Source organism: Chrysemys picta, chromosome 2, assembly GCF_011386835.1.
Source record: "Chrysemys picta bellii isolate R12L10 chromosome 2, ASM1138683v2, whole genome shotgun sequence".
Taxonomy (NCBI): Eukaryota; Metazoa; Chordata; order Testudines; family Emydidae; genus Chrysemys; species Chrysemys picta.
Window position 1 is genome coordinate 36750740 of NC_088792.1, and position 26248 is coordinate 36776987.

At 41.1% G+C, this 26248-nt stretch overlaps 2 protein-coding genes and 1 long non-coding RNA gene across 15 annotated transcripts in view; 2 read left to right on the plus strand and 1 right to left on the minus strand.

Moving 5' to 3' along the window:
* Positions 1–26248, minus strand: part of LOC135981923 (myb/SANT-like DNA-binding domain-containing protein 2) — a 226115-nt gene that overhangs the window by 192533 nt on the left and 7334 nt on the right. The window lies entirely within an intron of this gene.
* The window catches only part of ARHGAP21 (Rho GTPase activating protein 21), a 198831-nt gene that overhangs the window by 3024 nt on the left and 169559 nt on the right, over positions 1–26248 (plus strand). The window lies entirely within an intron of this gene.
* Positions 883–15612, plus strand: LOC135981925 (uncharacterized). Its single transcript, XR_010599126.1, has 2 exons — positions 883–10407; positions 11085–15612. It is a non-coding gene; the product is annotated as an uncharacterized LOC135981925 (long non-coding RNA).

Genomic DNA, 26248 nt, shown 5'->3' on the forward strand with positions numbered 1-26248 from the left:
TGTAATAAAAGATATATTTTAAGTTTGCAGAAATATTATAGATTGCAGCTAATAGTGGGTCTTATTCACAGTGTGGTCATCTTGACACAAGACAACATGACAGTTACATGGACTAGATCAGGGGTAGGCAACCTATGGCACACGTGGCACTCACACTGCCCAGGTTCTGGCCACCGGTCCGGGGGGCTCTGCATTTTAATGTAATTTTAAATGAAGCTTCTTCAACATTTTAAAAACCTTATTTACTTTACATACAACAATAGTTTAGTTATATATTATAGACTTATAGAAAGAGACCTTCTAAAAACGTTAAAATGTATCACTGGCACGTGAAACCTTAAATTGGAGTGAATAAATGAGGACTCGGCACACCACTTCTGAAAGGTTTCTGACCCCTGGACTAGATGGTGACAAATACTGTGTCAGCTTGGGACACCATTATCTAGGTGCAATTTCTCTTCACAGCTCAGTATTACACATGTACATGTAATAGTTGACTGCAAATTGATTTAAATGCAGGTGATGCTGCTATGCTTGAGGACTTCACATCATGACCTGTACTTACTATAGGGAGAGGAGTTGAGCTTGAGTTGCAATAAAAATTACAAAGATGTATTTTCTAGCTAGTTGTTAATACAGTTTCAAACCCTCTGTGACCATCAAGTCTTGCTTTCAAGTCTTCGGCCTCACCCTCTGTAAGGATGGTAATAAGATTTGATTGTTATGGCAAGAGAAGAAATATCTGATGAAAAGGGGTGTGTCTTTGTGTCTGTGTCCATGCACACAAAAGTGGGAGAGTGAGGACATGGATCTTGGCTGTTTCAGCAAGTACATACTGTATCTGAGGCTACGTCCTCACTACGGGGGGGGGGGGGGGGGAGGGAAGGAAGGAAGGGAGGGTCGATTTAAGATACGCAAATTCAGCTACGCGAATAGCGTAGCTGAATTCGACCTATCGGAGCCAACTTACCCCGCTGTGAGGACGGTGGCAAATCGACTTCCGCGGCTCCCCCATCGACGGCGCTTACTCCTACCTCCGCTGGTGGAGTAGAAGCGTAGATTCGGGGATCAATTGTCGTGTCCCGACGAGACACGTTAATTCGATCCCCGAGAGATCGATTTCTACCCGCCAATTCAGGCGGGTAGTGTAGACCTGCCCACAGTCTCCTGCTTTGTTGGTAGTGGGGTGTGCCACTTGTTCTGCTATGTCCTGCCACAATTCCTATTATTATTTTTTAATTATCCATATTTTTCTCCAGTTCTCTAACAGTTTTTCTTCTTGGTTTCTAATTGTGTGGTGGCTTTTTTCTGTTTGCTTTTGCTCCCCCTTTACTGAAATGATTGTTGTGAGAGCAGAGAGCAGAAACTTGGGCTTTTAGACTTCTGCCTGAATTCAAAGGAGCTGCGCCTATGGAGAGCAGTACTGGGAGCTGGCAGAGAAGGGAAGCAGCTTTCAGTGAAAGGGCAGCCTGCCACTCTTCTTGAAATTGTAGAAACAGAATTGCAAACTGGGGCAATGATCACTGAGCTTTCTCTATCACCACTGATCCTTCACTTTAAGGCCCTCTCCACCCCCACCCCCCCCCTGCATGTAGCGGAACCCAGCATGTTAAAAAATGGAACTGGTATGGTACACTAGAACCTCAGCGTTATGAACACCTTGGGAACGGAGGTTGTTCATATCTCTGAAATGTTCGTAAGTCTCTACAAAATGTTACGGTTCTTCCAAAAGTTTACAATTGAACATTGACTTAATACAGCTTTGAAACTTTACTATGCAGAAGAAAAATGCTGCTTTTAACTATCTTAATTTAAATGAAACACACACAGAAACAGTTTCCTTATCTTGTCAAAGGGAAAGTTTAAAAGAAAAGATTTATTTTTTAGTAGTTTAACACAGAATACAGTATTTGCTTTTTTTTTCGTCTCTGCTGCCTCATTGCGTACTTCTGGTTCCAAATGAGGTGTGTGTTTGACTAGTATGTTCATAACACTGAGGTTCTACTGTATTATAAAATGTTCAGCTTGCTGAACAGTTGGCCAATAATCCACATTGGGGTTACCGTCTTGGATTTCCTCTGAGAAGAAAGCATCCAGACCACCACTTGCATAGCTTTAAAAGCTTCATTTTTATTTTAAATAACATTACTGCTTATATGTCAAATGTAATACAGGTGTGTGCTGTAATAATTTGTTTACTGTATAGAAAATAAAAGGCAAAGACTTTTTGATGCACCACAAGCTCACTTTTGGAGAACAAACTTGTATTCCATTAGCATTATTGCTTAAGTAAAAGCTATTAAGCACAGCTCTGAACTCTAAAGGATATTATCACAGGCCTACCTTATTTATTTATTTATTTTTTAATCCACTACCTTTCCTCTTACGATAGCTAAAGATTTGATATGCTGGAGATATAGAGCAAATAATGTGTTACTTAGTTATAATGTTATTTAGAAATAATGTTTGCACTAAAATCTAAAGATAAGAGGTCTCAAAAAGATAAGTTTCTGTTCAGTTTAACTACCAGCTAAATTGTTAGGAATAGTTATCTTAAACTTTCAAAGTTTTCTAAGTGGGGAATAAATGCTCGAATAGGGCTAATTATCTGGAGGGTTTCTGTCTGTGAAGTTTGAAGTACAGTGGTAAATTGACAGCTAATCTGTCATAAAGTGTCATGTTACAAAACACTGTATAGGTTTAGTAAGCTAAGGACTGTGTGTTTTGCATCATATTTAAAACTTTATGGATGTATTTGTGTTCAACCGTTTAAACTCTTTTTGAACTTATTACTTTGAAAGCCACCACTTTTTCAGGACATCAGTGAATCTGGGACTGTAAAGCTTAGCTGGTGTGTAGTGTGTTTTTTTAAAAAAAATAAATTCATAACAAGTTTATGAATGCATGGACAGAACTTTCTCTTAGGATTAGTGCCCCTTTCAGTAAGCATGTGTAATTTGTGGTGATATGGAGTTATGCACATGTTTCAATCAGAGAATAAGTATGAATAATATAAATTCCAAGATCACCAAAAAGGGTGGTGGCCAGCTTTCAAAATGGCTGGGTCAAGTTTTGCTCTGTCATGCTAGAATGACGCTGATTTCAAAGGAGTTATTTTTGACCTACACTGGGGGAAAATAGAGCAGAAGTTGGAACGCTCTTTGTATGGCAGAAAACATTACCTGTTTGGAAATCTACACAATTTCTATTTTGGTACTATCTTGGGCTAATATAGATGAGGTATAGGCAGAGACTTCTAATGCAGTTATGGATAACAGGTTAAGCAATCCCCATCTCCACCAAGCCTAGTTGATGTCTATCCTTAAGGATTTTGAACCCTGTGCCATGCAAGGGACCAAGTCCTGCAAAGTACTTAGCACTCTTGTAGGAGGCACTTAGTGACCTTGCAGAGTGGATCCTAACATCTCTAAATGCAAAATCCTAACATCTCTAAATGCAAAATAACACCTGTACACACTGCAGCAGGAACTGTCTAAATAGTTACTGTGTTTTTGTTTTGTTTTAAACTGGTTTGGTGCAAACAAAGTTTGAGGCCCAGTCTGGACAGGGCTTGTGTTCACTTTTTTGTAAATCTATTATTTAATCTAAAATGTACCAATTAATGTTAAAATGACATTTCACTGCCATCTCTGCCCCATAACTTTTTGTTCCCGTTACCTTTCTTTCTGAAAGGTGATTACGGGGAAAACTTGTTCTGCTGACATGCTTTATATATTTCAGGATTATGCTTTTTTTGAACTTGGCGTACTCTTTAAAGTATGTAAAACATCCTCAGTGGTTAGACGCTTGTAATTTAATGGTAACAGAAATGGCTTTGAAAAAGTAAAAGCTGTCCCACATTTTCTAGGAACTGTCAAATGCTCACAAACACGTAGTGCTGTGATGCTGGTGCCATTCAATAGAAATGCATGTAATGTTTAGACTTTTCAGGCAAAAGGTTTTAAACACTTTTTCTTTAGTATGTCTGTAGTTCCGCTCTCTGACTAACCATTTGGACAACACAACCCCGTTCTCTGCTGCTGGTGTAATTTTTCCCAATGATAAGAGCTGGAAGGGGGCAGAAAAGATAAGCTTGTTTAATAGATACTGTTCAGTGACTTTTTTCCCCTACAGTTTTTATGCCTATCTTACATAGGATAGAAATAGAATTAATTTTTAGGAAACTGTTGAATAAAAATGGATTTAAGCTGTTAATAAGGTATCCTTGTTTTGAATAGAGCAATAGCAGGACTTATTAATGTGAGTTACTAGTTATGTAATATACTTTCATGGAGGGGTTTTAAGTCCACATTTTGAGCTTAGTTCTTGCTTTGGTGGCAGTGTGCTATTCCGCTTGTACAGGTAGCGGTCATCATTTATTTGGCTAGATCAGTGTTTCTCAAACTTTTGTATTGGTGATCCCTTTCACATAGCAAGCCTCTGAGTGTGATTTTTCTCCCCCCCCCATTATAAATTAAACATTTTTTGTATATTTAACACCATTATAAATGCTGGAGGCAAAGCAGGGTTTGGGGTGGAGGCTGAAAGCTCGCGACTCCCCCCCCCATGTAACAACCTCGTGACCCCCTGAGTGGTCCAGACCCCCAGTTTGAGAACCCCTGTGCTAGATTGAAGAGTACATGGGGATAATTGTCTTAGTCCATCTGTTTATAAAAACAAAAATATATATTTACATACTTCCCTCCTCCATGCCCTTTTCACAGGTCACTTCTTAAAATGTAAGGTCCTTTTCCAAAGAACATAATGTCTTTGTGTGAGTGAGTTCAGCACCCAGTACATGGGTACAATGGGCTGTGATCCCGGTTGGGGCCAATGGGTGTTACAGCAAAGTAAGCATTAAACAAGATTTGGCTTTTAATGTGAACATAGCCAGTGTATCATTTGTACATGAATATGTCTAAACAGACAATCCCTTCTTCACTCCCAATTCCATGCTGATATAAATATTTAATAAATGTGTACAAAACCCATAAAACCTCGTCAAAATGCATCCTTTTTGCCAGAGATGAGGTGCATTTTGGTTACATTAGTTTTGTGAGGATTCTAGCCATTATGTCAATGAAATATGCTTTGCATTGTGACTTCATCTTTGTTCTTAAGATCAGAAAATTATTAGTTTTGTTTTTGCATTGCAAGATGCAACATTAATGCTCTCTCCAAAAGTAAGATGTTTAGAAAGTTGCTGCTATATTTTCTTAGTAGCAGTGCTGCATATATGTTGCTAAGCTTTCCTTTTTTGCTTTTAGATTCATGTCCTCTTCTTCTTGCGCCCCCTCCCCCCGCCAAAAAAAAAAAAAAAGAAAAAAGCTTCCCTCTTCAGCTCCTTAGTTTTTGGTAGAGGAACTGTACAAATAGTGCCACTGCTTCTTTCTGGGTTAGTCAGTGGGATATAAATGAATTGCTTTCAGCTGAAAGCAAACTGTTTTTGCCTTATATTGTCTGTCTTCAGTTATAACAGCTTGTGTACTGTGAGCTCTCTTATACAAACTACATTACCCAAAGCATTGTGGGCTGTCAATAGCCTGAATGGGCATTGTAGTTTGGGGAGCCTGGTATGGATCACGCTGTTCGTAAATACTTTGTGCTAGACATGCGGTTCAACGTCAGCACCCTTCTTTAATTCTGAAAAATACGAACAGCTGTTTAGGTTTTGAATGTTGCTTGCAGTCATGAGTTTACACCCTTGGGATGATAGGTAGTGGACCTATTTTTGTTTCCAATTTCTTTATTCTCTTTTGCCAGCTGCTACTGCTTCACTGAGGGTGAATGAGGTGTCTCCTCTGAGGCCAGCACTAATTATGGATAGTCTATTTGCTTTTATATATGTGTCATTTGCATAATGTGTGGTGGGATACTGTATGGTTTGCACAAAGCACTAGAAAATGTACTGTAGGGAATAATCTTGCACTAGCACCTGGGGGTGGACTATATGGTCTAATCTTTCTCATTTGTTTTTGATATCTGTGAGATCTTGCTCTTAAAAACCAAGTAGAACTCATTAAATCCTATCAGAGGGAGACTCTCTTAATTGTTAAACAGTTGCAGTCTGCCCAAATGAAAGGAAAGGAGAGCCTTGATCCTGCTTCTAAATTAGTATTACATTTGTACTTTCCTCACTTGTATTCATTGAATGAAATGGTAATATAACCCAGTGATACTGGAAGAAAAACTTGCATAATATATTCAGTCACACTTTAATGGACTAAACATTAATATTCTTATTTTGTTGAATTGTGATTGGGGGAGTGCAAAAGTAATTTAAGCCACCCTTGTGGTCTCTTAACACACCCAATGTTATGCAGATTGCTTCTTGGCCACAGCAGAGGATCTGGGTTAGTTTATTATATAATAAATGCACATGGTGAATAAAAGAGAAACCTATTTTTCTTAAAGTATGTCCATCTATAGGAATGTCGTGTTATGTTGCCCTTTCTCTAGTTGCTGGGTTTCTCAAATCAAACCAATCAAATCTAAATCTTGGATTTGATTTTTTTTTTTTTTTTTTTTTTTTTTGAGGGATGCACGCTTTTCTGTTTCTTGACTATTGGTTGTATTTAAAGTTTTAATTCTGTGAAACCTTATTTAGACGAAATAAAAAGTGGGTGCTGCCTTTTTATATTAAGAATCAGGGAAGGATGTGAGAGAATGGTGTGTGTGTGTGTGTGTGTGTGTTAGGTTGCCACCTTGGGAGGGCTGCTTGGGAATAGTTGGGGCATAGAAGTTGTGTATATCCAAATAGCTTAAATAGTCCGTGAGCCTTACTGAAGAAAGAGAGTAAATAGTGTGTGTGTGTGTGTATCTATATTTAAAAAATTAACTAACTTTTGAAATTTTCCCTGTTTAAAGGAACATAGTCAAATACATGTAGTGAACTTATTTCCTGTTATGAGGACCAACATTTGGCAACATGGCAGAACCTTTCTTTATATTGGAGCAGGCCTCTTTGGTGCCACCTACGCAGATCTGGGAACTGAGTTGAAGAATGTTTAAATTCACAGTAAACTTTCTTGCAGCTAAACTGGTTTCTGATCTGGTCTGGCTGATCAGCATGGATTGGTTCAAACCTTCTTAGAACATGGTTTAAAAACAACGTGGTAGTCTAGATAAAGGCTTAGGCTAAATATTTTAAAACTATTTCTAATGAGGTTTGTACACACCCACGCTGTTTGGCCAAACTGTTAGATTCCATCTACAATAATAATTCATTTGTATTAATACATGGAAACCTCCAACTTGTTGAAGTGTGGTTCTCTTGCATAGTAGATGGGTCTAAGCTATGCTGTAACAACGTGCCTGAACTCTGCTGATGTTCAAGACTTTCATGTAGTTAAGCCCCATTTATCTTGTAGGGGCACTGTTTTAACTTTGTCTTGGGACTCTAAGACATGACTGGTTGGTAACTTAATTAGGACCTTAGATAAGTTTGTCTGAAACAATGTTTAAACACGGTTCCTTAATTCGACTTGCAGTCCAATGTAGATTGACCTGTTTTGAACCTGGGTGTGTCGTAATCTTTCTATGATTCAAAGGGCTAGAGTTCATTGTGTGCCTAAAGGGGTGCAACACTGTGGCCACCAGGGACTTGCCCTTTGCACAAAAAAAAAGTTGTAAAGTCTTTTCAGAATTTGGGGGTGAGGAAGGGAAGATCAGATCTGGAGATATTCACTTGCTTTTACCCTTCTCTTTTTGGCACTGGTTAAGGCTCATTTGGAGGAATTCACCTTTTGATAGGGATCTCCTGGTGAAAAGCAGTCTTGTCACATTACTTCCTTTCTCTTTCCCTGTGGCTACTGTTCATTCCATCTCCCTTTAATCCCTTTCGTGATAAATAGGGACCTATTATGATTCCAGTGACAAGTACTTCCATTGTGCAGCCACACAAGCTTTTCATCCCTCAACTGAGTCTTGCAAAATTCTGCTTGCTCACTCTTGCAGCCATTTATTTATGTTGTTGTTTCATCATCACTCACCATGGTAGAGGGAAGATAAGTAAACTTTGTGCCTGGTGTGACAGGTTGGATCACAGAAACCCTCCGGGAGCTGCCACCTGATGTGCCATGACTACCTCTGCTCCTGTTTTCCCTGCCAGCTCAGGACTCCAGCACCCTGTCTTGCTGAGCCAGACACTCCCGTCTGCTCCAACACAGACCCAGGGTCTGAATTACTTGCCCCAAAGCTACAGGTTTACCAGAAAACGGCTCACAGAAGTGTGCTTGTCTTTAGCACTCAGATGCCCAACTCCCAATGGGGGCTAAACCCAAACAAATCCGTTTTACCTTGTATAAAGTTTATGCAAGGTAAACTCATACATTGTTCGCCCTCTATAACACTGATAGAGAGAGATGCACAGTTGTTTGCTCCCCCAGGTATTAATACATACTCTGAGTTAATTAATGAGTAAAAAATGATTTTTATTAAATACAGAAAGTAGGTTTTAAGTGGTTCCAAGTAGTAACAGAACAAAGTAAGTCACCAAGCAAAATAAAGTAAAATGCACAAATCTATGTCTAATCAAACTGAATACAGATAATCTCGCCCTCAGAGATGCTTCAGTAAGTCTTTTCCTCAGACTGAACACCTTCCAGGCTTGGGCACAATTCTTTGCCCTGGTACAGCTCTTGTTCCAGCTCAGGTGATAGCTAGGGGATTCTTCATGATGGCTCCTCTCTCCCCTTCGTTCTCTTCCACCCCTTTATATATCTTTTGCATAAGGCAGGAATCCTTTTGTCCCTCTCTGAGTTCCCACCCCCTCCTTCTCAATGGAAAGACACCAGGTTAAAGATGGATTCCAGTTCAGGTGACATGATCACATGTCACCGCAAGACTTCATTACCCACTTGCCAGCACACAGGTATACAGGAAGACTTACCGGTAAAACACAGCCATCTGCAGACAATGGTCCTTGTTAATGGGAGTCATCAAGATTCCAAACCACTATTAATGGCCCACACTTTGCATAATTACAATAGGCCCTCAGTTATATTTCATATTTCTAGCTTTAGATACAAGAGTGGTACATTTATACAAATAGGATGATCACACTCAGTAGATTAGTAAGGTATCATTACAAAGCTTATAGAGGCCTTTTGCCTGAAGCATATTCCAGTTACATTATATTCACTCATTATCAAATTTTTATAAAACCATATTGACTGCAACTGTCATACCTGGGTTGGTCAATTTTTATGGCAAATTTACTAGCCTTTCATTCCATTCCACATATTCAAGACTTTCCCTTACTGATCCCCTCTGAATAGGGTCTGGGCATTTACTATGTGTGTTCAGGTGGTCTTTCAGAGGCTGCTGAAGAGAGAGGGTGTATGATATAGATCAACTGGTGAAGTAGTGGGCCATAGCAACTGACTTGTAGGTGGTTTTTGTGTGTGTAGTGTTTTTTTTAATATCAACTACACTCAATTTTTGTCGGTTATATTGTGATTAAAAGCTCAAATTACATATTGTACAGAATATGAACTTGCATCCCACTATACAGCATAGTTAAGTGAATTAGGCCTTGTCTACACTATACATTAGGCTGACACAAACTGCCTTATGTAGACTTAACTGTGGAGGTATACACACTGCAATGTCCCTCCCACTGATTTAACTCACCTGCTACTTTGACATAGTAAAACCGCCTCCAACAAGAGGCGTAGTGTTTATGGCGATGTAGTTAGTGATGCAGTTTCGGCATTGACGCTGCGTTGCTTATGTCTCCCTAAGTGACTTCCAGGAGGTGTCCACAATGCTCATCATGACGGCTCTGGTCACTAGTTTGAGCTCCACTGCCCTGCAGCCAGATACACAGGCATGCGTCCCTCCCCCTTTAAAGCCCTGGGAATTTTTGAAATTCCTCTTCCAGTTTGCTCATTGTGGAGAGCTCATATTGCATCTGTCCAGCTAATTATGCTGGCTCCCCACAGTAAATGCACTCTTGCCTGGAGTACACTGGAGTTGTTGGGTCTGTGGGGGGAGGAGGCTATGCAGGCACAACTCTGCTTCAGCTGCAAGAACTGATTGCTTGTGACATGGAGGCGAAAGAGCAGTGCCATGCCAAGATCAAGGAGCTGAGGCAGGTGTACCAGAAGGCAAAGGAGGCCAATCGTCAGTCTGGTGTGTTGCCAAAAACATGCTGCTGCTACAAGGAGCCGCATGCCATCCTCGGCAGTGACCCCTTCTCCACCGCCAAGAGCCTGTGGATACCTCAGTAGGGCTGGTGGAGTGAATTCCGAGGACACCGTGGTGGACGAGGAAGTGGAGTTGAAGAAGGATGGGGACAGGTGACGGGGATGTGTAGTGGCATGGCAAGCCAGGAGCTCTACTTAAGTCCTGAAGGGTCTAGCCAGTTGTGCTGTGGCACACCTGATGCAGAAGAGGGGAGCTCTGGTAAGTACTCATTGAGCTTTGATATTGCAGGGAGACATGAGCTAGATCTATGGATAGAAGGGGGATTGAAATAACCAACACTGGCACTGTTTGTATCTGCTTCTCATTCCCCTAAGCAGCTGGGTAGAGGAGGCCCTGTGGAAAAGTTTGTTGATGCACACCAGGATGCCCTGGGAGTTCTCCATAGAAATCTCTAGGAATCTTTTCTGGAGCTACTTTCCAATCCCCTGCACCGATTTCTTGGGAGAGCAGCCTTGTTTCTTCCCCCTCTGTAGGAAACTTTGCACACCATTTGGCAGTTATTTCTGCTATTAACAAAGCAGCACACAGTGAGCAGCATATGGACCTGGTCTGCAGCTCTGCACAAGCAGGAACTGCACCCTTGCATCCTTGGTTACCCACAGGAGCAAGATATCTGCTGCTATCACCCTCACCTGGGGAAAACAGTGCCAGTATTCAGAAGAGTGGCCCTAGGCACTTGTAGTGATACCCCTCTGAAACCCTTCCACCTTTAGTTTTATCTTGCCCCTTCCCCCTGGGCTGAGCTCACCGTGGCTGGGGCTTGCACCATGCTTTGTGCCTGCCAAGGGGAAGTGAGAAAGTGGTGGTTCTCTAACTTGTTTGAATCAAATCTGTGAGTGCACTCTCAATAGTGCCTCTGTCTATTGTTTCTTTAGCTTCTGCAGATGTGCCCTTGATGGTTGTCTCCTGCACATGGACTGAGTGCCTCTGTCAGATAAGGAGAAGAAACAGGAGGATTAAGGAAGACGTGTTCCAGGAGGTGCTGCAATCTTCTAATTGTGAGCAGAGAGCATGGAGAGAGGCTATCAAGGAGAAACTGCATATGGATAGCCAGGAGAGGAAATGGGCAGGATACAGCTGCTTCAGTACCAGACAGACATCCTGAGGTTCTTGAACTGTAGATGGAACACATCTTTGCTTGCCTCCCCCTGCAGCCTTCCATGCCCACCTCACATGTTCCTGGGCCATCTCGGTAATCCATGCACTTCACTCTGAGGGACATGTCACAGTGAAAGCTGGGCATATACCCAACTGTGAGAGCCTCATATGGAAATGTGCTCTTCATTTTTATGTCCCTTTCAGAATGTAATTGTTTGTATCACTGTTGAATAAAAATGTACTTCTAGAAAGCTAAGGCATCTTTATGGTCTTCAACAAATGGTGATTGCTGCTGAAATTCATACACAGGGACAATCGGAGCATTTTCATTGTAAATCTCTATCTATCTCTATCTATCTCTATCTATCTCTATCTATCTCTATCTATATCTATCTATAAAAATAAAAATTACAAGGTTCATACTACAATGCCTAGGTAAATGTATTACAGACAGACATGTTACTGGGGCTCTTTGTCAAAATGCTCTTTCAAAGCCTCACTGATTCAAATAGCCCCGTGTTGAGCCCCATACCAGCCTTATATCTGGCTGCTCAAAATCAGCATCCAGCTGATCCACCCCTGCAGAAACTTCTCCCCCCCTTAGCTTCACAAATGTTATGCAGAGCACGGCAGGCTGCTATGACCATGGGGATATTTTTCTCATTGAGGTCTAACCTGCCAAAAAGGCAGCGTCAATGACCCTTTAATGAGCCAAAGTCATTCTGCATCTGCTGAGCCTGTTATTGAAGCTCTCCTTGCTGCTGTCAAGGGTTCTGGTGTAAGGCTTCATGAGCCACAGGGGCAAAGGATAAACTGGGTCTCTGAGGATCACTATTGGCATCTCCACATCTCTGACTGGAATCTTTGGTCTGGAAAGAGTCCCTGGTTGCAGGTTTCCGGGTCCGTGTTCTTGAAGATGCACGTGTCATGCACCTTCCGTGAACACTGCACGTTGATATCAGTGAAATGACCCCAGTGATCTACCAGAGCTTGCAATACCATAGACAAGTAGCCCTTTCTGTTGATGTACTCCTCTGCAAGGTACTCTGGGGCCAAAATGAGTATGTGTGCGCCGTCTATTGATCTGCTGCAGTTTGGGAATCTCATTGCTGCAAAGCCATCTACTATTTCTCTCCCGTTCCCCAGAGTGTCATTCCTTCATAGCAGGAGGTGATTAATGGCCCTGCACACTTACATCACTATAACCCCCACAGTGTACTTCCTGACTCCAAACTGTTTTGCCACTGAATGGTAACAGTCTGGAGTTGACAGCTTCCACAGAAGCTGGTGTCTTTGTGCCACAGTACTGGGGCAAGCTCCGCACACTGTTCTAAGAAAGTGGCTTTACACATCCAAAGGTTCTGCAGTCACTCCTTGTCTTCCCATACCCGCATAACGATGCAATCCCACCACTCAGTGCTTGTTTCTTGCATCCAGAGCTGACAAAGCAGCTGCTCCATGAATGCCAAAAACAATCTTTAATTGTTTCTTTCCATGGCGGGCAGACACAGCACAGTGTCATTCAGTTTGTAGCTCATGAAATACTACAGGATCGGCCATGTTGTGTTCATAACGCTCATCACAAGACTAGAGAGCACTGCATGATCCATGCTTTGAGATAGAGATGGTGGGTGTGCACTTTACAGGGGCTGTTGAAAAGCAGCATGAAACGTAATTAGAAGCCCATGGTATGATGGGACAGAGAAAACTGCATTATGGGGCAGTGAGCCTGCCCCCATGAGAAATTGCAAACCCTTTCCAGAACACCCAGTGGCAGATGGTGGTGAGTTGCACAGTGGGATAAGTATCCAAGGTGCACTGCTTTCTCTGTCAATGCCATCATTGGCTATCCCTTGATATGAGGCTGTCTGCTGGGGGAAAGTCATTGGACTCCTCAGCTATCTTAAGTCTCATCAATTTGTGCTCTACGGGTTTTTCCACATGTGACAGGTGCTTGCTTGGAAAGAGCAGGATGCTGTACCCTTTCCTTCCTTCCTCTGCCGCTTCTCAGCCTCTTGAACAATGCGATTCTCTTCAGAACAGGCTGAGGCTTGATGTATGATGTGATACCATTGCAGTCTCTTGCCAGCCAGTTCTTCCAATTCATGGGGTCAATGTCTCCCGTCTTAAGATGTACTTTCAGGATGTCCTTGTAGTGTTTCCTCTGTCCCCTGCAGGTCCTTTTACCATGACTAAGTTGAGAAAAGAGGACTTGCTTTGGAACATGAGTATCAGCCATCTGCGCACAATGACCACCCAGCAAAGTTGATGTTTTGTAATCTTTGCCTCAACACTGGTGATGTTAGCTGCAGAGAGAACACTGGTATTGGCGCAATGGTCTTCCTATCTGATATGGAGAATCTTCCTAAGGCAGCGCTGTTGGTACCACTCCAGACGCTTAAGATGGCTTTAGTATGTCATCCATGTCACACCACCAGAAAGAAGAGTGGGAGTAACTACTGCATTGTAGACCAGGTTCTTAATTTCCATCTGCAGATCTCTGTTGATAGACATGATGGAGCAACTTTCCAAAGGATACGCTGGCACAATTGGTCCTATGTTCAGTCTCCCCATCAAGATTGGCTGTCTGGGAGAGGTGAGAAATACTCATCCTTTTCCAGGGGTTCACCACCAATGACAATTCTGTCAATGCAAGATCACCAACTGTGGATGTACTCCTCCATCACAAGGAGCATTGTGTGGATGCGCAAAAGAGGTTTAATTACAGCGGAGGATGATCGTCAATATAACTAAGTTGACTTGACTTTGTAGTGTTGACATGGCCTTAGTAAACCAGCAACTCCATTTTCTACAGTTGTGGTGATTCATAATATGTACTCATTTGCCTTTTTGAAAAAGTTGTGTGAATGAACTTCAATTTCAGTTGAATGATGGATATTGGATTAATGGAGAGTCAAATGGAAAAGAACCGTCTGTTTGGGAGAGCAGATAAGGACTTATTGATAGTGGCGATTAAGATTTTCTGCACAAAACATTACCATGAGATTGTTTGTTTGTAATCTATTAGTCTGGGCAGAGTAACATATGTTACCATTGTTGTCTATCACTGTCCTTTTTCCAATACAGTGTCAGAATAAGTATTATGTACTCCCTGTTACAGGAGTAGAAATAGTAACTTGGAAGTCAGGAGCAGCTGCCTTGGTTTCTGGATTCCAGAAGGGCTGATATTCCTGGAATTTTGTACTTTTTTTTTTTTTCTTCTTTCTAACTGTTCTTGATTTTTAAACTTTCCCAGAGTAATGTATACTTTCATTGATTTAATTATTCAGATTGTAAGAAACATCAGCCGCTGAGGCCAGCATCTTTTATGTGGCTGAATGTTAGAATACACTTGGTGAGCGAAGACTTTTTTTTGTTAGAGTGCTTCGATGATTCCTTAGTTAAACTCCTGCCTTTGCTACAACACTTTATTTTAATTAGGGTTTGTAGTGTGCTTAAACTGTGCTATATTTTTAGGATTGGGAAAACTATATTCTCCTTGTTCTCTGAAGCAAGGAACTACTAACAAGACCTTTGTTCAAAATATTTACTGAGCAGTATGCAGAGCAAACTACGGGCAGAACAAATGCTGATAAGAAAATGCATAGATGTCATTGAATATAGCTGGTTTAATTCCGGGACAACTCTACAATAATTGTAAACACTTCTTTCTCCTACCAAATTGACGTAATTAATTTTATTAAAATGGAGGCCTGTTAAACTTTCAATGGCAATGTTTTTAATTGAAAGTGAGATATATGCTCGAGGTGGATTTGATTTAAATCATGATTTAAATCACTAGTCAGGAATACATGATTTAATCATGGGTTTCCACATAAAAGTGCATTCTTGTTGGTTGTTCTTCACAACTCAGATCTAGGTTTCATTTTTAGAAGGTAAACATTATACATTTTTAAACGGATTTATTTTGAAAACTTTTCAGATTAGTTTTACAGGTATATCAGAAAATGAATGATTGGTTATTTCATTTACCAAAGGTAATTAAAGCAGATAGTTCACCTCCCAATGACTTCATAAATATCTCCAATTCAACAGGTTAATCATTAATATTTGGAGGATTTTTTTTGCCATGCTGTATTAGGAGGAGAACATCACCAGACAGACATTGTTTTATTTAACTAAAACAGCAACATTAATGTATTCTGGATTATTTTCTTCAACAGCAAACATAATATTTTAACAAAATTTAGTTAAACATTCAAGTTTTTTAAAATCAGGTTTGTTTTTGTTAAAATTGTTTTGAACTAAAATAGTTAAATGAAATTTAAAAAAACAAAAAACAAATTGACTCGACTATGCCAGCCAGGCCAACATGAGAATCTTAAATTATTGGCTTCTGCAGCTAACTCAGTCATCTTCACCTTCATTTTCCTGTTCATAATCTGGAAAAGAAAAACAAGCTTTCTTGCTTTTTCAGGTCCCAAACGATTTCTCAATTTGGAATGAATTAGTCCAAAGGAAGAAAATATTCTTTCTACACCGGCAGAAGAAGCTACTGCTGTTAAAAGTGAGATTATCACTTCAACAAAAACAACAAGGAGTCTGGTGGCACCTTAAAGACTAACAGATTTATTTGGGCATAAGCTTTCGTGAGTTAAAACCTCACTTCTTCAGATGCATAGAGTGAAAGTTACAGATGCAGGCATTATATACTGACACATGGAGAGCAGGGAGTTACTTCACAAGTGGAGAACCAGTGTTGACAGGGCCAATTCAATCAGGGTGGATGTAGTCCACTCCCAATAATAGATGAGGAGGTGTCAATTCCAGGAGAGGAAAAGCTGCTTCTGTAGTGAGCCAGCCACTCCCAGTCCCTATTCAAGCCCAGATTAATGGTGTTGAATTTGCAAATGAATTTTAGTTCTGCTGTTTCTCTTTGAAGTCTGTTTCTGAAGTTTTTTTGTTCAATGATAGTGACTTTTAAATCTGTAATAGAATGACCAGGGAGATTGAAGTGTTCACTTACTGGCTTGTGTATGTTACCATTCCTGATGTCTGATTTGTGTCCATTTATTCTTTTGCGGAGGGACTGTCCGGTTTGACCAATGTACATGGCAGAGGGGCATTGCTGGTACATGATGGCATATATGACATTAGTGGATGTGCAGGTGAATGAGCCCCTGATGGTGTGGCTGATGTGGTTGGGTCCTCTGATGCTGTTGCCAGAGTAGATATGGGGACAGAGTAGGCAACGAGGTTTGCTACAGGGATAGGTTCCTGGGTTGGTGTTTCTGTGGTGTGGTGTGTAGTTGCTGGTGAGTATTTGCTTCAGGTTGGGGGGTTGTCTGTAAGCGAGGACTGGCCTGCCTCCCAAGGTCTGTGAGAGTGACCTTAGACCCACGGAAAGGAGGCCCTTGAAGAATTCCACCTGGACTTCAACAATTTCCACCCCACCATCAACCTCAGCCTGGACCAGTCCACACAAGAGATCCACTTCCTGGACACTACAGTACAAATAAGTGATGGTCACATAAACACCACCCTATACCGGAAACCTACTGACCGCTATACGTACCTACATGCCTCCAGCTTCCATCCAAGACACATCACACGATCCATTGTCTACAGCCAAGCCCTAAGATACAACCGAATTTGCTCCAACCCCTCAGACAGAGACAAACACCTACAAGATCTTTATCAAGCATTCGTAAAACTACAATACCCACCTGGGGAAGTGAGGAAACAGATTGACAGAGCAAGACGGGTACCCAGAAATCACCTACTATAGGACAGGCCCAACAAGGGCAATAACAGAACACCACTGGCCATCACATACAGCCCCCAGCTAAAACCTCTCCAGCGCATTATCCACGATCTACAACCTATCCTGGAAAATGATCCCTCACTCTCACAGACCTTGGTGTGCCTTTCTTTAAAACATCATCAGCAAACATATTTCTTGAATGGTTCACCCTTAGCTCTGAAGTTTATTATAGTTGGCATTATGGAGGGGTGATGGCAGGATGTTCATGTCCTAGCCAACTCCTCTTCAACAGTTAAGGTTTGACCCTGGTACCAAGTATTGAGAATATTTGCAAGAAAATGAGCTGGAGATAGTGCTTGTCCCATTCGGTTTTTTAATGCTTGTAATTTAACTCTGTCAATGCATATTTCTCTTTTTAAGATCTCACTCAGTTCCTTCCAAATTTCAACAGCATCAGCAATAAAACAGCTATTTCTCTGCATTTTGTTCAAGACTACAGAAATAGGCTTCGGGTACTCCTCATGTGTTCAACATTTCTCTTAATCCCAATGTTGAGAACTTTGGCTGTGACAGTGCCATCTGTTTTTTCACTATTCACAAACTGTCATCCGGTTAGGTCAGTTCTTGATATAGTGCTCAAAACAGTCCACTACTGAGTTCTATCACACCTCTTGTGGGAAGAGTTAGCATTTTTCAGAGCAGTTGCTGCAAAGTGGTTGTTACGGAAGTATTTTGCAATTTCAACAACGTTTCTGGAACACTGAAGTCTTTGGCTAGTAGGTGCATCAAATGAGCACTGCAACTGTATGTTAGCTTGGGACTCTTTTTCTAAATGTCTTCTCATCTTGGATACAGTTGCCACATTGTCTATGACAAAGCTGCATACTAGACATTTGAATCCCCCCACCCCCAGTTTGTTAGAGCTTTTACTGCTACTTGTAAGTATTCTGCTGTGTGTGCATTTTCTGATGTATTAATTGTTTCTGTAAGGAAGACATTCCCTTCTTCTGTTGTCACACAAGCACATACAACAGCATCGTTGTGGACATTGCTCCACTCATCAAGACTCAGATTAACAGTTTCACCCTCTAGAGCTTTTGCACACTGCTCAGTTTCTCTTTCATAAATTTTATCCAGCAATTTGCCTGCGACATCTGCTCTGTTGGGTGGACTGTATCCTGGTCTTAATGACTGAACCATGTTAATGAAGTGTGGGTTCTCAATCATGGGGAAAGGAGAGTTTGTTGCATAAACAAACCAGGCAGTTTTTTTTAATCAATTACCTCTTTTTGTAATCTGCTGGTTCTTATCACAAATTTATCTATTGTTGTTTCTGGATGATGGATTTTTTTTTTCTTTTTCTTTTTGCTACAGTTGATATACTGTGGCTATGTGACATACATGATGTGACTAAAACACTATCATTGGCAGATAACTCTGAAACTATAGAAAATGATGGTGATCTTGAAGGTGGATAGTCTTCAGAATCCTGTATGTTGAGGATGGATTCTCCTAAACAAAATAAGTCAATGCAGTTATTTAATTATTACCATACTGCTCATTTAGTATTACTCATTGTATTCACTGACACTCGGTACTACTGTAAAGGTGAAATTGTAAAAGGAAGATCTGCCTATTTCAGCTATTTATTTTTTAACACGACTGCATCTAAAATGATAGTACCATAGAGTAACAACTATATTTTTTGCTTAAACATGAAAATTCAAGAATAGTCCAGAAGGAAGACAGGAAGTCCTTAAAGAATAATGAAATAAAAAAGTACCAACATGAAGATCTTGCATGTTCGGACATGTTCCTTTCATCATCTTCAATGCAGCTTCCTCCGGAGAAAGAACACTTCATGATGTTTCATTTGGGCAACCAGGCCTTGCGTTTCTTAGTTGCACTGTTTGCATTTTGCACACATGCCTGCTTACCCACAGGTAGAGGAACTTCATTAAAATATTCCCACACTGTGTCTCTTTTATGGCCTGCTGCCATTATAGGTTTTCCCTTCTAGTGAGAGAATGGTATGGTAGATCTCAAATCAATGAAGGCTACACTCAGAAAGACCTCAAGACTTCTGGAATATGCTGCTCAAACAGTTACACTTTTGTTTCTACTGCCTGTCCCTCCCTTCTCATATTTATCTCCAGACTTCTCCTTGTCCAGATCCGTTCTGTCCCCAACAATCTTCTATTCATTGAACTTTTTGAAACTTCGCACTTTTAGAGAGAGGTAAGGGATTGACTCTGTGTACACAAATTTGCAAAGGGACAATAGGGTTGAGGTCTGTTGTTTCTCACCTCTATATATTATTTATTTAAAAACATATTTGCTGTTAACAAGCATATTATCTCTGGAGACACACATCCACAGTTTGAGAACTGCAAAACTAAGCATCTCTGATGGTATCTTCTACACTGAGCACTGAGTCCCATTGGGTAGGTAGAAAGATTAACCTAAATAATCTATACAGAAGCCCCTGAAACCCCATAAAATTGGGTCCCTAATCCATGAACTACTGGAACTCATTTATAAAACTTTTCTTAAACATTATGAATATATTGTCTCCTACTATAGAATTAGAATTTATAATCCCTATTCCATGATGAGATATCTTTAAGCTATAGTTTTAAGATGCATTATCTTTAGATCGACCTTTTTCTCAAAAAGCATTTTACCAATTTTTTTTTTTAAATCATTGATTTTTATCCACCCTGCATATGCTACTGAATTGCTAAGTATGATTCTATCCCCGTAGCATGTTCATGTTTAGTTGTGGAGAGGCACTCTAATTCTCAGATTCTCTTTTCTGGCACTTGTGATTTCTCTAGAAAAATAACCCTTTTGGTTGCATCTTAAGTTTATTCTCATCCTAAATACGTTTCCCAGATTCTGAAAGTCTGCTTGACTGCTTTTGAATGATCACTCCACAAAGGTGGATTTTAAGTCTTGAATTCACTAGTTACGTAGCTTGTATATCTAAATCTCAGTATGGTGCAAGAAATACATTGGCATTTATTAATCGTTACATGCGTAGTGCATTTTCTTCAATGTGCAGTTACCTATTGTTTTCAGATGGAGACCTCCTCTCGGCCATCAGTGCCTTCATTACATCTGAGTTTGACTATTGTAAGGTCTGCCTAGGGGAGTGGTTCTCAACTCGCAGCCCAATCAGTACACAGCTGCGGCCCATGTGACATCCTTCAGGCCATACAGGTTTTGTGTGTGTGTGTATATAGAGATATAGTGTGGATACAGCCCATGTTAACACAGAGAGAGACACATATGCGGCCCACAATGGTAAATAGGTTGAGAACAACTGATCTAGGGGAAACTCTATGAAATCCCTTCAAAAGCTCCACATACACTCTCCTTCAGAGTGAAATAGGCTCTGTCAAGAGCATGTCATATCTGTTTTATCTCTGCACTGGCTTTTGTAATCTTATGGGTGAAAATGATGGTGCTGTTCACTTTCTTCAAAGGCCAAAAAGCATTGGTGACAAGTCATCGACAATTTGTTCTGTTGCTTTTGACCCTCTCTGAGAGCTGTGGCTCATCTAAAACATTGGCACTAACCCTTCCTAAAGGTGAAGTTTGCAGGAGCTGTAGGCAAAGCATTCTTCTGGAATGATGTTTACATGTGGCTAAGTTCATGTTTAGAGTTACAAGAGCCATTTTCACCCAGATTGTTGACTGTGGGTTACAGAATTCTGGATGCTTAGCTGATTAAGACAGAAGAAAGGATTAGGTTAAAATTGTAAGCCACAGTGTTCTGCTCCTTGTATTTGGAAATATTAATGACCCAACTTAAGTCATGTAAAGTGTGCACTGATACTGTTGTGGTGCGAGCCTTATAAATGTGAGTTAAATATGTATAATCACTGATAGAAAAAATACATTGCCAGTATTCTGCAGTTGAGTTATAGCATCATTACACTATGGGAATTCTAACTTTTTAAATTTCCTGGCCCCTCTGGGGAGACAAATATTTATCAAATCTTTGGTTATTCCCCATTTTACCTCCTGCCCCCATTTTAGTTGAAATCTTTATACCTCACTGAGTCATGGGTACTAGGGCATTGACCCCTTTACTGTCAATGAAGGTAGCCATGCAGAATTCCAGCTGGTTTCAGACCTATCAAGTAGAGATCCTGTAATAAGCACACTAACATGCAGAAAGTGATGCTTACAAGCAGCAGTAGTAAACACCAGTTGTCAGTTTAGGAAAAAAAAGCTTATCTAGCTTTTCATAAGTTCATGCCACCAAGATCCACATTTAATTCTAATTCTTTTTGGTTAATTGTGTCCTATCACTGATTAAATACACTTTGTTCCCCCATTTGCAGAAGACAGAACAGTAGCATATGCCAAACCTTTGGAAATGTTGGTGTAGCTGTTTTGTTTATTGTAATTCTCGTCTGCTTTTACAGGCCCGTTGAACCCATATATCCCTCCACTGCTTAAAGTTCTTATCCTCGTTTTCAAGTTTTACAAAGGTTGCAGCTGTTGGGTAGCACACACTTAAGAGCAACACAATCACTAGACATCAAGACCTAGTGAGAACAGCTCATCCTGCTGGTGCTGTGGTTGCTGCTTCTGACTCCTCCTCACAGTCACTAGAACAGCTCCTTAGCTTCTATTCTAGTACCTCTACTCCACTCCACCCCACCCCACCCTACCAGAGGACTGAACTCCAGGGGAAGAATGTCACAGATCCTAATGAGTGCCCTGTCTTGGCCACCCATTTGTGAGAGGAATCCAAGCCTCTTTGCTCTGGATCTCCTGCGGTGTGTTTAAGCTTTTGGAGCCTGTCTGGAGTTCTGCCACTGTCCCAATTTTGGGGGTCCCTAGGCACACTCATGGCACAGACCTTCTCTCGGCACCCCCCCTTCTGAGTGTTGGAACTCACTGTCCAGCCACCTCTCCCCTCTGGGCACTAGGCTGACCCTTCAGACTCCCTTGTACTTAAACACACCCCTCTCCCAGAGATCCACCTTAAAAAGTGTGGAACTTCTGGATATAGTTTAACTCCCTCAGGGCCACGTAGTAGTTGTGAAGCAATCAGCACCCCCACACACCTTGTTCAATCTAATGTTATGCTCTTTACTTAACAGGTAAAGTACAGATCCTGCAAGAACAATAAAACATCCTAAACACAGTGTCCCTCACTGCTCACTCTTCCTTGGGAGTTCTTTTCGGGGGGGGCATCTGTCTGTTCTGTCAGGCAGGCAGGCATGGTCCTCTGCCCCCTTGCCTACCCTGTCCTTGCAGCAGCCATCCCCATCTTAATCTGGTTCAAAATGTCTCTCTCTTCCACAGTTCCCTCAGTGACACCCCACCCCCCCAATCCCTTTATAGACTTCTGCTGGGGCCACCTGCTTCGTTTGTTCTGCCTTTTGGTAATCTTTCATTACTCCCAAGCTCTCTTCAGACACAAGTAAGTGTCTTCTCAAGGTAGAGCGAACCAATTGTCCAAAGATATTTTATTTTGAAAAGACTATCTTTGAGTGTTGATCATTCACCATTGTCTCTGGCCTGGTAGCCACAGGATACCACCTGTCTTCCTCATGGGGATCCATGTACACATAGGCTTTCTGTGATATAGTACTTTCATGATACAATTTCATAAAATCATGCAAAGTTCAGAAGTGGTACAGACAGAACCCCTGATTCATCACAAAGGGGGAAGCAGCACTTTAAGGGTATATGTATACTGCAGTTAAACACTGTGACTGGCCTGTGTCAGCTGTCTCAGACATTTGGGCTTGGGCTGTAGCCTGAACTCTGGGACCCCCAAAGCTAGAGGGAGGGCAACGTGCCCCTGCTACTACTTGGGTCTGCAACTCACAAAATGCCCGTAAATAATCCCATTACTCAAATAATTGTGGAGGTTGCAAAATGATTATTTGCTGTCTTATGCAGGTGATGGGTTCTAACAGATTAAGAGCTGATACTTTACACTGTTCTTTGGCTGGCCACTTTTTAAAAACTAGTATCCAAAAATATTAGGTGCCACACAGGAACATAAAGACACAGTCACTGCTTTGAATGACACATGACTTGATGGGGACAATACTAAGTTTTGTAGGGCAGGGAAGGAGAGGCAGAGTAAGATTACACAAGGTGTGTACAATAGAAACAAATTCCCACTAGGCAGATGTATTGCTTAGAATACATCTTCTGGTACTGATAGAGTAGTGCATTTGTTCCTTCCTCTATTACAAATTTTAAGGTGGCTCCTGATAAATTATTGTGGGCTCACTTTAATGTTTGATATTTTAAAGCCTCTCATGATCTAGCTGCCAGTATTTTGAGACCCTGTGTTATCTGATGTGGGTTTATTGGAGGGGTTTTGGTTTTTTTACACTCCCATCCTCCAGGACCCCTCTAGGCATATCAACCTCTTCCTCCATCTCAGCTGACACAGGCCAGTCACAGGGGACTGGACTCGATGAGGGGACTGGACTTGATGACCTCTCGAAGTCCCTTCCAGTCCTAGAATCTGTGAATCTCCTGGACCAGGAGTGTGTGACTATAGCTCCCTTTGGGAGCTATCAAATACCAGTTGGATTGTCTGTCAGAGGGCTCCTTGATCAATATAAAAAGTTCCCTTGGTGGACAGTGTTGTATCCGCAGCCTTCTTGGCACCTCTCAGCTTGGAACCTGAATGTTGGAAACTGAACGCTGTCCATATCTGTCAGCCTTAAAAGCTGCCACTGGGTGGTACAAGCTGTAACAGTGTAAAAATCCCAGAAATATGGAACACTTGTGTTCTTTTTGCGGGTGGTGCAATAACTGGTGGATTATAATAGTATTTTAACTTAAAAACAATTGGGTCAGTGTGTCCCACAACCATTTTTGCAGGCTGTTACAGACAGAGGGAGAGATCAGATTGCTTGGGAGTGGGGGTAAGTATGAGTATCTTGTGTGGGGACTAAGAATGCGGGCTTGGGAGGAGTGAGGTCTATCCCAGCCCAAGGTTGACCTCCTTTTCATTAACACTGCTGCCTGCTCCCTCTTTGACTAATTTAGCTTGCCCCTACTTTACCTGGGCTCCCTTACTGCTGCTGCCCTCTACCCATTTTACCCACTTGGGGCCCAGAAGTCCTTCATTTTCTGCTTCTTAGGAGAAGGCCTTCTACTCCTCTTTTCCACGTCCTGGTGATGATGATGGTGTGTGGGTGTGGGGGGGAGCATGAAGGGGTGAGAATACCCTACAACCTGTGTTAGAACACAGCATCTCAGGGCCTACTCTTTCCTCCAGTGTCTAGAAACAACCATTGGCTCCTGAACAGCGTGGCTCCTTCCCTCAGGTTGCAGGGTAGAGAGGAGCAGAGGCTCTCTAGAGCTGCTGGAGGATGGTCTATCCTTTCTTTCACTGTTGCCAGGTAGCTGCTCCTTTTCTGCAGAACACCACTTTAGTTGGTGGGGTAGTGGAACATCAGAACATGAATCCACTGCAATGCAGAATGTACTGAGAAACGCAGGACACCTGCGAGCTTGGATTTCCTTCTGTGATGTGGCAGAAATTTATACCGCCATGCACCATCAATAGTGTTGCCAGGCTTGAATAAGTGCTGTATATCCATTTATACCTTCTTTCTTTCCCCCTGCTATCACAGATCTCTACTTGAGAAGAATGCAGTGTCACTGAGCAGCAACATAGGTCCTGCCCTCTTACATTTTATGCCACAAATGCTCTGCTTAAACAGAAAATTCTTTCCATTTTAGAGTTATTGTATACTACACTATTCTTTTAAAAGATCTTAACTGGAATTAGTATTCTTTTAAAATCTAGATTACACTTGCTTCTCTTTAATTTAGCCTTGATTTTTAGTTACTGTGTATTTTTTTCATACCACTATCATATTGTGTGGAGGGATTGTATTGTACTGTTGCACTATTTGTACTTTGGCATTCAGCTACATTAAATCTCTTTATATGTATTAAAACAGCTGTGGTCTACAATGCTCAAAATTCTTGGCTCCTATTGGAGTGGAATGACTTTAGTATGGAAGCTTTCAGACATTGCTGAGAACATAAATATGTAGAAATATTCTATTCCAAGATGGCCTACATGAATAAGAATCAGAGGGGTAGCCATATTAGTCTGGATCTGTAAAAAGCAACAGAGAGTCCTGTGGCACCTTATAGACTAACAAATGTATTGGAGCATAAGCTTTTGTGGGTGAATACCCACTTCGTCAGACGCATGTAATATTTATACCTGCCTCTGAAAATTTCCGTTACATGCGTCTGACGAAGTGGGTATTCACCCACAAAAGCTTATGCTCCAATACATTTGTTAGTCTATAAGGTGCCACAGGACTCTTTGTTGCTTTTTATGAGAAATAAGAGTATATCTTTTAATTGTGACCGGGGAGGGACCGTCTTTAGCATTATGTGAATCTCAGTATTGGATGAAAATTTTGTATTGCTTTCTAAAGTCCTGTCAATTTGTTCCAAAAACCGCTCTGAAGTGTAGCCACTTCGTAAAAGTCTCTTCTCTATATTTCCAGCCTTTTTGTTGTAAAATGTTCTTTTGCATATTAATAATCAGTGTACATACCTATTTCTAATTATGCCATGTATAGTACCTAAAAGGTTTCTTTATAACTAGTGTGTGTGTGTGTGTGTGTGTGTGTGTGTTTAAAAAAACAAAAACAAAGGCAAAGCATTGTAAAATGGTAGTACTTAAACACAAATTTTCTTGAGCTATATATGTCTGAAGCAGTGTTTGAAACTTTTTCCAGAAAGCATCCTCTCTCCCTCCTTTTCCCCCCTCCCCCATTCACTGAATAACTGATCCTCTCTAGAACATCACTTCCTTTACAAAATCAAAGGTGGAAGCTCTGTGTGAAAGAGTAGCAGGCAGTTTTGGATTTGCTTGATGCTTTGGAAATATGCGCACATATTAACAGTTAGGTTTCCAATATACAGTCACTTACTTAACTGGCAACTGTAATTCTTGTATGTTAAGGATATTAAATAAAGCCTCGAGTGTCTGAGAGTGACAGATAAATGGAAGTCCACCAATATTCATCTAGTGTCTTTTTTTTTTTTTTTTTTTTTTTAAATAGTTGAAGTTTAACATTAACGTTTTGAAGAGGTATCTTGACAGACTCCTGCATTTCTGGAATTTTCTGAAAAGCAAGTTAGAAACTACACCTAAAACATAGATTGACCTAGCTATGTTGCTTAGGGGTATGA